Source organism: Apodemus sylvaticus, chromosome 7, assembly GCF_947179515.1.
Source record: "Apodemus sylvaticus chromosome 7, mApoSyl1.1, whole genome shotgun sequence".
In the NCBI taxonomy this organism is placed as follows: Eukaryota; Metazoa; Chordata; class Mammalia; order Rodentia; family Muridae; genus Apodemus; species Apodemus sylvaticus.
Window position 1 is genome coordinate 61,961,187 of NC_067478.1, and position 12,823 is coordinate 61,974,009.

The following is a 12,823-nucleotide window of genomic DNA, read 5'->3' on the forward strand; positions in this document are numbered from 1 at the left end:
GGTTTCACGCTAGTCCTTCTGTAATGTGTTTTGACCGTATTCACCCTATCCCTCTCTCTTGTCCTCTTCCCATTCCTGCTGCTCCTCCTCCCCTTCTTCCTCCCAACTTCTCTTCCTAGTCCTGGCTGTCCTGGAACTCACTCTGCACACAGGGCTGGCCTCTGAACTCAGAGATCTACCTGCTTCTGCCTCTGCCTCCTGGGTGTGGGTGCTAGGTAAGATTTAAGGTGTGCCTATTTTTCTTTCTTGAAGGAAGTGAATCAAAACTTAAATATTGAAATGGGCTTATCTCCTTTCAATCTGTCAGCTTCATATATACATCTCCTATCCCTTGGCCCAGTTCCCTCTAAGCCCTGAATATACTGATTTTTTTTGTTTGCTTTTTGGTTTTTTGTTAGTTTGTTTTTGATTTGCTAAATAAAGCCTTGCTTAAACTTTGTGTCTTCCTGCTGAATGTTTCCCTCTAAGAAGACCAGAATTGGGAACTCGATTCCAGCCACACAAGCATAAGATAGCAAAACAATCTCCATTTGATTGGGTGGGTTGTAGAAACACCTACAACAGTTCTAATAGATGATCCTGCCGGTCCCACAAGCAGTGACTAAGAAACTCACAGGAAGCCAGGCACTGTGGCTCATTTTCAGATTTCTGGTGTCCAACTTTACACCTGGCAAAGAATAGGTACTAAAGCCAGTAAGATGCCCTGGGCAACATAGAAACATGGAAGGTTTTAATTCTTATTTGTTTTTTTCATGGCCACAAAACTCTGGCTACTATGTGCCTCAAAATGATTTTTTTTTTCTTGAAATGACTTGGGAAATAACAAACAAATCTAGAGTTTTTCTACCATAAACTCAAGAATATATTCTAAAACATGATAAAGGTGAAAATGAACATTTCTAATACTTTATATGATTGAGAATATATTCTACTCAAAAGTTAAACCTTAGCCAGGCATAGACATTCAGGGGAGGCAGGGGAGGCAGGGGAGGCAGGGGAGGCAGGGGAGGCAGAGGCAGATAGATCTCTGAGTTCTAGGCCAGCCTGGTCTACTTGAGTTTTAGGACAGCCAAAGCTACATAGTGAGACCCTGTCTCAAACAACAACAAAATAAAACAAAAGGTTTAAACCTTAGGGCTGTTGTTTCGCACCCTTTGACCATGATACCTGACTCTCACCCCTACCTCTCACCACCCCCCCCTCAAGAGAAGTGAACTGCATCACCAAATTGTTCTGCAACCTTCCAAACTATTTTTATCCTACGTGGGTATATATCCATGCACACATGTAAAGCACATTGCATGTCCATGAACATTATTTTCAACTAAATTTTACCAGTGTGTGTATGATTTCTTTTATTATATTTTTCACGCACCATTATGAAACTGACAACTTGAAAGGTGATAAGCCTGTTTCAGTACTTAAGTTCTGACTCACTTCCTTCAAGGGGGAAAAGCCAGGTATACCTTAAATCCTACCTAGCACCCACACCCAGGAGGCAGAGGCAGGTAGATCTCTGAGTTCAGAGGCCAGCCCTGTGTGCAGAGCAAGTTCTAGGACAGCCAGGACTAGGTAGAGAAATCCTGTCTCAGAAAGAAAAAACAAACAAAACAAGACAAAACAAAAACCAAAAAAAAAAAAAAAAAAAAAAATCCTACAACAATAAAAACAAGCTATCGAGTTCATACTAGTGGCATTTTGTATAATAGTATTTGGGTCACTATAATAGTATTTGGGAGCACTAAAAATAGCCAGAAAAGAGCTATATAAATGTAGTTCAGTTGGGAGAGTGCTTGCCTAGAATGTCTGAAGCAGGGCTTCTGTCCCTAGCATTACATTAAACAGGGTGGGGGTATACTCCTGTAATCCTAGAATTGGGGTGGGGGTGGGGGCAAGGGAGTATCAAAAGTTAAAAATCATCTTTAGCCACACAGTGAGTTGAAACAAGTCTGGTCTATACGGGTCGGCACCCTGTGTCACCTTATGTCACCCTGTGTCAGCTCTAGAATTTACCATCCCTGCATTGCACTGACTGTGATACCAAGGAATGCTGTGGATGGTATGGGCTGAGGTCAACCTCCAAGATTAGAGCTATGCTGAGACACTTGTTATCCTGCGTGACCCTCAATGCATCTGTCCTCCACAAATGTATTGGGCTTCGTGAGAACACGTGTCCAGTTCCCACTTGTACCGCCCTTAGAAGGCAGTGAAGTCAACCTGTCCCCAGACGAAGGTTTGTAGCCCTTTGCCATTGTCTGAGCTTTATCTCATTTTCAGAGCTATCAAAAAAATTTTTTTTCTCTTTTGCTCCAAGGAAATACACAGAGTTGGTGTGAACAGTAGAGGGGCAAATTGAAGTTAGGAACAAATGGTGGCATCTCTAGCTGCTACTTTTCCATGGCAAATGTCACACTTCTCAACCAGGGACTGTGACGGCCCTGCACACATAGATAGGGACACGAAATGTCTCCCATTAGAAAGCCATCCCCTGGGTGGTATTTTAGGACATTAGCTCAGGCCGCCTTGTCCTCAGTCATCTCCCTGGCATTTAAGCGCCCCTTGGGTTACAGAGCACGGCAGGTGTTGGGAAGTGAAGACGGCCATGCTAAAAATACTGGCCTCTTCGGGAACTCTGCCGAGGGACGGACGGACGGCCTGCAGGATGAAGTTCCCTCCTCCAGCAGCAGGACCTAAGAAAAGGAACACAGTTTCCTCTGCCTCAAGCCCCAAGAAAGGTCTGACCCCACTGCCTTGCTGGAGTTGCCAAGATGAAAAGAGTTCTCAGGAGAAAACTTTGAAGGAAGCATTTCTCTGGAGGAATAGTGACTTCCACATAATCAAAAACCAAACCAAACCAAACCAAAAGGACAACAATAACAAAAACTCAAACCAAACCAAACAAACAAAAAACCCAACCAAACATCAAAACCACAGGCTCTCTCAAGGAGAATGCAAGGGCCCATTGGTAAGTCTTGCGGAAAATGTCTTACCAGAAAGGAAGCTTTACAAAAGCAAGTCCACTGCTCACTCTGCTATCCAGCTCCACCCTCATGTTCCCAACCAAATCACCTCTCCAGAAAAATGAGCTGCTGGCAGTGGGGCTGACAAAGAGGCCCAGACACAAGAGGCCAGACATCTGAATTTGAACTTGATACCTGATCGCGGTCAAGATTTGGGAATTTCTAGGTTCTTGACCTCTTGTTTAAATAAAAACAAGAGCCTGAATAGATTTGCAGAAGTGGCAAGGCAACCCTACTTAAGACAAGGGAACAGATCTGAATACATTTCAGAACAGTGGGCTACGTGAGTGAAGAGAGCAGAGAGTAGGTTACTGCGTGAGTCTCTGTATGAGGTTTAAAGGAAGCAAGAGCTGGTTACTGGGGGAGAGTTCCGGTGGTTCTCTATTTTGGTTGACAGACTAGGTTACAAAATCATCTTTTCCTCGGGCACATGTCCCTGCTCATAATGCATCTGATATTACCTGTGCGCACTCATCCATATACGTGTATAAGATGATAAATAGCAGGGCTGGGGAATCTGCTCAGTGGTCGCTGCTCTTGCAGAGGACTCAGGTTTGATTCTCAGCATCCACATGGTGGCTCAGAACCACCCGTAACTCCAGTCCCAGGGAACCTTGTTAGTTCTTTTTAGCCTTCATGGGCACCAGAAACACGCCTGGTCCAAAAACACACATGGAGGTAACATGCTAATACACATAAAATATTAACATTTTTAGAATCTAAAAACATTTTAAAAGATGGTAAATAGGGAGCTCTCCCTAGAAATTCACTCGGAGAGCAGCATGTCTCATTGCATAGCTACGCAAAGCCCGCTCAGGCTGGATAGCTGGGTGTGTGAAATATGTCCCAACAGAAGTGGTGAGGTTTGTTAGGGGAGGAGAAAACTATTTCCTTTTTCAGAAAGGGGCATATGTGTAGCTCAACCAGGTCGGGGGTCGTGTGTGTGTGTGTGTGTGTGTGTGTGTGTGTGTGTGTGTGGTGTGGTGTGTGGTGTGTGTGTGTGTGCGTGTGTGTGTGCGTGCGTGTGTGTGTGTGTGTGTGTGTGTGTGCATAACCCAAACTAACTGGAGTCCCAGGTTTCTAAGCTGCTCCTTGGGCTTGTTGGCCTCAAACTTACTTGCATGGAGGCGTTCCCTGAGCCTCAGTGAGGTGTAGCTAGCAGACAGTCCTCACAAGTGCCTGGTCCACCCTCCTCCACCTACATGGGTTGTGGCTGCTGGACTATCCTGAGACGTGTATGTGTGTGTGTGTGTGTGTGTGTGTGTGTGTGTGCTTCTCACACTCATGTGTGAAGGCATTAAGCCAACCTTGAGTATTGTACCTCAGACACCATCCATTTGTTGTCTTAAGCTAGAATTGGACAGAGGCCACACCTTTATTCCCAGCACTTGGGAGGCAGAGGCAGGCTGATCTCTGTAAAACTGAGGCCAACCTGGTCTACAGAGTGAGATCCTGTCTCGAACAAAACAAAAGACCAAAAACCAAAAAGGGGTGGGGCTGTTCCCTATTGGCCTGGAACAGTGGGCTGGCCGATTAGCAAATCCAGGGATCTACCTGTCTCTCTCTCTCCCCAGTACCAGGATTACAAGTATCTGCCACATACACACACACACACACACACACACACACACACACCCGTCCCCCAGCTTTTTCAAACATGGGTTCTGGGGATTGAACCCAGGTTCTTGCTCTTGCAAGGCAAGCACTTTGGCAGCCAAACCATCTTCCCATCTCCCCCTCCCCCCCACACCCCCACACCCCACAAACCCCGTTTGAGGCAGGGTCTCATATATACAAAGCTGGCTCAAATTACTGTGTAGTCAAGTGTCATCTTGAAGTTGTAATTTTTTCTACTTCTGCCTCCTGAGCACTGGAATTACAACCCATGGAACATCCAGTTTTTGTCGTGCTGAGGACTCTGCCTAGGGCCTCCTGCCTGTGAGGTGAGCCTTTACCAGCTGAGCCACCTTCCCTGCCCTCCAAGGCCTTTTTGCACTGGTCTCCTGACACAGGTCCCTCTGCAGTGACTCTGCAGAAGTCACGTCCACATGTGTTCCTGTTAAGTACATCAGTGGAAACTTGAGAACCAAGTACAGAAATATATAAATGAACAGGTGGCTCTCAATTCGAATAGAATGCAGGGCTCACTGGAGAGTAATGATTAAAACCCTCTCAGAGCTCAGATACCAGCCCTGCAGCTGGATGGATGGCTGCAGTCTCTGATCTACAAGGCCTGGAGGTGCCTTCAGTTTTGTGTGGGTTTATCTTGAATAAGCCATGAATACTGCCCCCCACTGTGGGTTTCATCCTCTCCCTAACCCCCAATGCACACACACACACACACACACACACACACACACACAGCCTGGATGGGTTGGTTGCTCGAGCCTGGCCAGGCTAAGGATAGAGGGGGCGGGGCAGGAAGCCGTGCTTGATCTTCGCGGCCAGTGATGACGAAGCTCCTGGTCTTTCCATGAAAGCCTTTCCAGGGAGGATTAACAGACAGCAGGAAATGACCCTGTAACTGGGCAGGGGTGGCACATGCCTTTAAACCCAGCCACTTGGGAGGCAGAGACAGGCAGATTTCTGAGTTCAAGGCCAGCCTGGTCTACAGAGTGAGTTCCAAGACAGCGAGGGCTATACAGAGAAACTCTGTCTTGGGGGACAAAAAAATGACCCTGAAACCAAGCAGCAGCATTCATGAGCTGGGTCTCTCGGGCTGGGCAGTGCGAAAGCTGGTAGAGGACAAGCCAGCAGAGGCCGGCATTGGCTCTCGGTACTGTCAGGCCTGCTGTGACTGGAACTGCTCTTCTCCATCATACCCTGCTGGCTCAGGGACTAATAAAGCCCCCTAAAACTGAGTCCAAGCAACTCTTTCCCCCTTGAGCTGCTTCTGTCAGGTATTTGGTCAGAGTGACAAGGGAAAGAAAAATAAAGAAACTTTGGGGGCCCTTCTCTTCTGATCTCTTCTGATCTTTACCTTATAGTATTTTAAAACCATGAAATGAAATGTAAAAATTAAAATAGGAGCCAGGCGGTGGTGGCGCACACCTTTAATCCCAGCACTTGAGAGGCAGAGGCAGGCGGATTTCTGAGTTCGAGGCCAGCCTGGTCTACAGAGTGAGTTCCAGGACAGCCAGAGCTACACAGAGAAACCCTTGTTCTAAAAAACCAAAAAAAAAAAAAAAAAATTAAAGTAGGCTTAGGACTGAATGGGGTAGAGCTTTCCTGTTGGAAGCATGAACATTTGTGTTCCTTTCTTCCAGCTGTCACCTCCCAGTGGCATAAACTCCAACCACGCACTGTCCTTGGTTTTCTCTACAGTGTGGCCCTTAAGCCACTCAGCCTAAAGTTTTCTACGAGGGAGGTTAAGGAGGGACTTGAGAGTGCTTTCTAAAACTTTACACAGAAAAGGGAGGGCTGGAGGGGTGGCTCAGCAGTTAAGAGCACTGGCTGCTCCTCCTAAGGACCCAGCACCCACTCGGGCATCTCTCAACTGCCTGTAACTCCAGCTTCAGGGGCTCTGACGCCCTCTTCTGGCCTCTGCAGAAACTCATATGTTCACACACAAAAGAAAATATCTTTGAACAAAGAGAAGGAATCATTCTCAAGATGGGCTTGGTTAACTTGATTAGACCCACACATAGATGCTTCCGTTGAGAGGCAGAAGAGGAAACATAAAGCAAAAATAAATCCTTGTGCTCTTTTTTTCCTTTAATATACTGGGAAAATTATTTTGCCCATATCATTCTCTCCAGAGGGTTAGCACACTCTGGGGTCTCAGCAGAATCCAGACCAGGTGTGGGTCACTAGACCATGAAGTCAGGTGCCCACACTTGCCTAAAGTCCCCAAAGATTGTTCTCAGAGTGCCACCCCTACCCTGCTCCAGGCAGAGGCTGTTTTCCCTGGGCTCTCGATGACCCTTGGGAAACAACACTCCCCTGTGTCTGAAGAGAACATGCTGTATCTTGTTCAGTAGGACAATGAGCCGTGGGTATAACACACTGCATTCCAGAACCCAGTGGAAGGAGCATTGTCTCTGGATTTAATTATAGAGTCTTCACTTTCTCTTCATTGTGTGAGTCAGTGGGGCTGACTCTGGGGGAGTCTGCAGTACACAGGTAGGGGCTCTTGTTACTGCAAGGCATGACCTTCGGGCAATGAGAGTCTTGTTTTGTTTTGTTGTTTTTTAAAACAAGCAATCCCTCATTTACACATTCAAGCAAGCATTCCTGTTGAGGGTGTCAGGGAGCTCTGCTCGTGTTGACTCTCTTTTGTAATTAAATATTGGGGAATGTAGCATGGTAAGTACAGGCTCCTTCCTGGAGGGAAAGAGATGGTATAAAACTCTCCTAGGAAAACAGAACTGTCCAGGTGTGAGAGTATATACCTGTAATCTCTGCGCTTGGGGAGGCTGAGACAGAGGGATGGCCAATCTAGTCTATATATCAACTTAGACATTTTAGAAAGACTCTGGAGCAGAAAGAAAAGGATTAAAAAAGAATAGAAGGAACGAAAGGAGGTCAGGGTGGCCTACTGCCCATGTCACCCTCAGAGTTGTAAGAGACCACAGGCTGTGCCAATGGTAACATAGTTGTAAATGCATATATATCAAAGAGAGTTTTACCCAGCATTTCATATAGTTACTTTTCCTAGAAGAAATTACTCATTTCTTATCTATAGTATGGACCGTGGGCATCCCCTAAATCTGTGTGTTGAGCCGGAAAGTGATGGCACACTCCTTTAATCGAAGTACTCAGGAGGCAGAGGTAGGCAGATCTCTGAGTTCGAGGCCAGTCTGGTCTATAGAGCAGTTCCAGGATAGCCAGGGCTACACAGAGAAACCCTGTCTTTAAAAAACAAACAAAACAAGCCGGGCGGTGGTGGCGCATGCCTGTAATCCCAGCACTCTGGGAGGCAGAGGCAAGCAAATTTCTGAGTTCGAGGCCAGCCTGCTCTACAGAGTGAGTTCCAGGACAGCCAGGGCTACACAGAGAAACCCTGTCTTGAAAAAAAAACAAAAAACAAAAAAAAAAACCACCAAAAAAACCAAACAAACAAAAAAACACCTCACTACTGTTCCTCCTTGCCATATTCCTCAGTCTCCAAAGCCCTAAATATTTTGCACATAAAGATAGGCTTGGTGACTAATGCCTATAATCTTAGCATTTAGGATGCTGGGGTTAGAGGATTGTCATAAATTCAATCCAGCCTGGACTACAGAATGGGACTTTATTTCAAAAATAAAGGGAGTTGGGGTATATATAACCCATTTCATCCAGCATTTTCAAGGCCCTGGTTTGGTCCCCAATACTGATTTTGTTTTTAAGGTGCCTAAAGAGCCATGTGGCAGGCCTTACTAGACTGCTTATATCCCTTGTTCTGAAGATAGAAGTCCATATTTTGAGTGGGAATAATATCTTTGGAAAGCTGTTTTGATACCTCACCATCTCTGGTGGTTAATCTTGATTGTCAACTTGCTGGGATTTAGAATCACCCTTGGAGGCATTATCTAGATAAGGTTCCTTGAAGTGGGGAGACTCACGCAAATGTAGATGTCACCATTCCATGAACTGGGGTCCTAGGAGAGCAAACTGAGCACAGGCATTCCTTGTGAGAATGGTCACAATGTGACCAGCATCCTCAAATTCCTACAGACATGACTTCCCTACCTCCCTGGACTGTATCCCTTAGACTGTAATCTGGAATAAATCTTCCCTGCTTTAAGTGTGCTTCTTGTCAGGTATTTTGACAGGAATGAGAAAAGTAGCTAATGTACCTCTCCAGATACTAGTTCTCCATTATGTCAATTAAAGACCCGTTCAGTAAATTCTTGTGGGAAAATGGCTGAATAATGGTAAATGTGGAAATTTTAGCGGAGTTTCAGTGTTCACAGGAACCAACGAGCCAAGGCTGTTGTACATGTTCCCACACCATTACTTGGTGGTGGTGTTTTGTTGTTTGTTTCAATTGAAAAAAAAAAATCAACTCTTTTACTGTCAAGAAATCCACTCTCTCATATGTCCCTGGGAAATAAGAAGTGTATGGCTTTCTTGAAAATAAATTTGATCAGATAATCTGTAATCTCCCTCTGAATTGTACTTCCGTTCATCTTGACATGGCTACTGAATTCTCCTACCTCTATAACCAGAGTTCCCTGTTCCCCCTATCTAAAATGGTCTATGGAGGTATATTAGTCAGGAAAACTAGCTCTGTTTCAGTAACAAAAGCCCCAGATTTCAGTGATTTAAAATCACAAAGGTTTGTATCTTGGTCTTATGACATGTCTGCCAAGAGTTAGTCTCTCTCTCTCTCTCTCTCTCTCTCTCTCTCTCTCTTTCTGTGTGTGTGTGTTTGTGTGTGCGTGCATGTGTGTGTGTGTTTGTGTGTGCGTGCATGTGTGTGTGTGTGTGCATGTGTATGGTGTCACTTGGGAACCCAAAAGGACAGAAAAATGACAATCTTAAAAAATAAATACAGTGAGGCGCACAGGCTAGCTCTTAAACTGTCCATCACAAGCCACTTATACTCTTATTTTCTTGACCAAAGCAAGCACCTAACTTACTTTGGTGAAGATATACAATCCTGCCAAGGCACTGGCTGGACCGAGAGCCCTAACATTTGTAAATAACCATAATCACTTTTGCACATGGCCTCTTCAGCCCAAACTCTAAATCCTTTTCATTTTAGCAGTTAATAATTCATATTTTCTCCATCTCTTGGTGTGAGTTACAGTGAGAGAGAAGCTGAGAGGCCCAGCTTGTCTTTGCCCCACAGGCCACAACATTAGCTCATTGGTTCATCTTTATGTTCTTATCCATGGTCAATTGCCAGGGAGCGAATATATACAGTATAGTAAGTGGCTATTCAGCCCTCTCTTCAAGATACTCTCTGAGGAGGCCCAGAAGATGTGTACAGTATAGAATTTGTTATAGAAATTATGGCATTTGGTTGGTCGTATTCCTTGATGGAAGGCAGGTCCTGGGCAATATCATCTATGAACCTGGGTGGGGACCTGGCCAGCTGTTAGACTATTCAGAAGACTGAAATGGTAATGAGTAAACTCAGGGACACATGGTGTCAACCCATTAGTGTTGATGATATGGTAGTTCTGGGGCAAGGGAGCTAGCTCACTGAGCATCTGATGTCACTCCTATCTGCCATTGCAGTGCTGGAGAGTTGGATCCCTGGGGATCTCCACCTAGCAAGCCTAGACTACATGGCAAGTTCTAGGCCATTGAGAGACCGTGCCTCAAAACCAATGTAGACAACATCCTGAGGAGTAACACCCAAGGTTGACCTCTAGCATATGTGTCCCACCCCACAAAGTTAGCTCAGCGTGACTCTGTGTGATGCTTGAGCCCCATAGGTTCAGCCTTTGAGTTTAGCTGTATGTGAGCGGTCCAAGGCTAAGGAGAGGCAGAGAGACATCCATAGCTTCCACCACACAGGAGCCATGTATGTGTAACCTCGGGACTCAAGAAGTAGAGGAAGGAGGACAGGAGTTCAAGGACAACCTAGAATCCCAAGTTCTTTGCCATCCGGCCTCAGCTTGCCTGTCCAGTCTGATGTCCAAGAGAGCCACTGTCCAGCCAGCGTTAAGGGCTTCTCAATTTTGTGACCCTCTAAAATCTGTCGTAAAACTTCCCAAAGAAGCCTTTTCTGTTTGCTCTAACCTGGATCTTCCTATGTCTTCCTTCCCCGGGTCTTAGACCACTGTTCATTCTTAGCATCTGGATGAGAAAGTCACCCAAGTTTGAGTTCAGAGTCCAGTCTGGCCTGTCATGCATGTAGCAGGTATCCAATTGTGGTATAGTTAATGGACTGTACCATGAGCTTCTTTAAAATGGATTTAGTGAAAGTCACAGGATATTCTTTAATATCTCTTAACATCAGTGGACTCAATTTCCCAATAAAAACACATAGACTAACAGAAATGTTTTTCATGTAAATCTTCAGTTTTATCAGAAAATGTTTGTAATTCCTCTTTCAATTAATTTGGTAATGTTTTTGTGTCTACCATTTTATCTGCATTATTTTTCATGATAATCTTCAGTTTTAACATGTTTTTCTATATATTTCTTCTATTTTATCAGAAATGTTTTCAATGTAAATCTCTGATTTTATCACAAAATATTTTTAATTCTACCTTCAATTAATTTAGAAAGGGATTTTTATGTCTACCATTTTATCTGTATAATTTTCCATGAAATAGTCAATTTTAACATGTTTTTCTATATATTTCTTGAATTTTATCAGAAATATTTTCCATGTAAATCTTCAATTTTACCTGAAAATGTTTATAATTCCACATTTAATCAACTTAGAATTATTTTTATGACTACATTTTATCTGTATAATTTTCTGTGATAATCTTCAATTTTAACATGTTTTTCTATATATTTCTTCAATTTTATCTGAAATATTTTCTGTGTAAATCTTCAACTTTATCAGAAAGTGTTTATAATTCCACTTTCAATCAACTTAGGAATACTTTTATGCCTATCATTATTATATCTATATAAAATTTTCCATGATAATCTTCAATTTTAACATGTTTTTTCTACATTTTTCTACAATTTTATCAGAAATATTTTCCATGTAGATCTTCAATTCTATTATAAAATGTTTCTACTTCCTTTTTCAATTAATTTAGCAATTTTTTTTTGTTGTTTTTTTGTTTTGTTTTTTTTTGGTTTTTGCTTTTTTTGGGGGGGTTGGGTTTTTTGTTTTTGTTTGGTTTTAGTTTTTTAAAGCAAACAACAACAAAATAATAACAATAACTGTAAAACTAAAAATTTGTGTTTATTTTGTATAGAGATCCCTTGATAATATACCATATAATTAAATATTGAATATATTCTTTTTTTTTTTTTTTTTTTTTGGTTTTTTTGAGACAGGGTTTCTCTGTGTAGCCCTGGCTGTCCTGGAACTCACTCTGTAGAACAGGATGGCCTCGAACTCAGAGATCTGCCTGCCTCTGCCTCCCAAGTGCTGGGATTAAAGGCATGCGTCACCGCCACCCGGCATTAGCAATGTTTTTTATGTCTACCACTTTACTCTTTAATTTTCCATGAAAATTGTCAATTTTAAAGTGTTTTTCTATATATCTCTTCTATTTTATCAGAAATATTTTCCATGTAAATCTTCAATTTTATCATAAAATGTTTTTACTTCCTTTTTCAATTAAAAAAACACATGCTTTTCAAAGAAAACAGATTTAGTGAGTTTTTCAACTCTGCCTAGTCCATGGAGAAAGTCAGTGTCTACTCCAGCACTTCATTAATAGAAGAGAACAGAGGTTTTAAGAAGGTCCCACCACAGCTAAGGCTACATTAAAAAGAAGTGTCCAAGTTCATTTTGGATCTCAACTTCTAAATTCCAGATTCCCTAGTCTTCTCCTCTGTTAAACTCCAAGTGGGAGAGGCAGCTTCCTGTAGCCCACACATACTGCTGAAGACTGCTCATGGCCTGGAAGGGTGTCAGTGCCCTGAGCCATGTGACACGTGGAAAGGAAGGACTCTGGTGAATTTTCTGTGCCACGAAGCCCCTGTGCATCCTGTTCCAATGTTCTGGTCATTACCAGAGGGTATGTTTTTCCTCGGGAAGCCAGAAATCTGATAAAATCCTAAAGAGGAATATGATCAGTCTCTTCTTGAAGGACTTAGCAAGTCATTTGGCCTGTCTAATCACCTCAGACTCTGTCTGGGGGAATATTTGATATCCATGTAGTACCAGCTGTAAATTATTCTGTAGGGACTGGTCACAAGACCCTCACAACCCTGTCTCAGCTGGTCATCTG